Below are 1,503 nucleotides of genomic sequence, written 5' to 3'. Positions count from 1 at the left end.
AGAATCTCATTATATTTTTTCTTTTCTTCAATCTTTTTAAATTAAATTTGTGAGCTAAGATCTAAAAAACATTCCTTCCAAAATAAAGAGGTTCATAAAATAAAATTTCAGCTCTTGTATTTTATTTTTTTACCAATTTTTCTTTGAATATGGTTAAAAAATTACATTGTTTAAGAAATACATGATTAAATAAATTCTGTGGTGTACCAAAACTTCAAAGGCACATAATAGATATGTTTTCATACAGAAAGGAATAGCTCACTCTTTATCTTGTCAATCCAGAGCCTTGGTTCATGTTTCATTTTAATTGGATGTTAGAAATTACCTTCTGGATAAAATACTTGAACGGTCCCCTATTATAGATTGTGCCTGAAATTTGTAAGAATTTTAAATGCTCTTTTTCACGTCACTTACTTATCCTTTGGTCTTTAGCAGAATGCTGCTACAAAACTCATTACCATCTGTACATTGTGTACATGATAGGTAGTATATAGATGAATATATAATAAAAAGTTCAGCAACTTGTAAAAAAAATCAGCAATTAAGTGGAATCCAGTCGCATGTAAGTATCCAAATAAGCATTCATTTATTGATTTCAATTTTTACAAGCATCAGAGTCTGGTGACTCTTGCCTTTGTATTATGTCTCAAAGTATTGAAGCATTAGTTTCACCATTACTGCTTCCAGTGAATAGTTTGATTTTATCTAATCTAGAATTATTATTTCTTCTTGTGGATCATGGAATACTTAGCAATTTTCTTGAGCACCATCTCTCAAAGGCCTTTTTTTTCCTGCAGCCTTTCTTACAATCCAGTTTTCACAGCCATATGTTACAACTGGTGAAAGCATGGCATTGATAATACATATCTTTGTTGTCAGCTCCTTGTGCCTGCATGCCAAGAATATTAAACCAATAGCAAACTGGGAGCCAGTGTAACTGTTTTTTCAAAACATTACTTAGCAATAACCAAATGCACCACAATGGAGCCTTGCCACCATCTTAGCATCTTTCTTACCAGGCATAAGAGTCTCCTTATATATAGGACAATATATGAATGGAAATTTGAGGATACTAATAGATGAGTTAATAAATCTGAACTATTCATATGAAACTTCTTTTTTTTTTTTAGTAAAGAGATTATAGTAAATGATTCATTAAGCTTTCCTAACATACCTCCAAACAGCTTGGGTCAACTCACATAAATCCTAGGCAGCAGAATCATGAAAATTAGGCAAAGTTGCCCCAATTCCTATTTTGGCATCGCTATCAACCTAAAAATGTAAATCAAGACAAAGTCATGAGCCTTTCTCAAATAGCTAGTCAAAAAATTGCAGGGATAGACTTCCACAAATACAAAAGTAGATCTAAACAGCTAATGAAACTATTGGAAAGAATTCCAGTGCCCTCTGTACCTGAAATGCCCTATATATACTGAAATCAAGGCTTAAACCATTGTGTGTGTGTGTCTCCGCCATTCTCTTCTGAACAAATGTGTTGTTTTC

The sequence above is a fragment of the Thamnophis sirtalis genome, unplaced genomic scaffold (assembly GCF_051295495.1).
Source record: "Thamnophis sirtalis isolate CommonGarterSnake01/CBP01778 unplaced genomic scaffold, rThaSir2_p1.2 scaffold_11, whole genome shotgun sequence".
Taxonomy (NCBI): domain Eukaryota; kingdom Metazoa; phylum Chordata; class Lepidosauria; order Squamata; family Natricidae; genus Thamnophis; species Thamnophis sirtalis.
The sequence above is the reverse complement of the archived record's forward strand: the minus strand, read 5'-3'. Positions refer to the sequence as shown.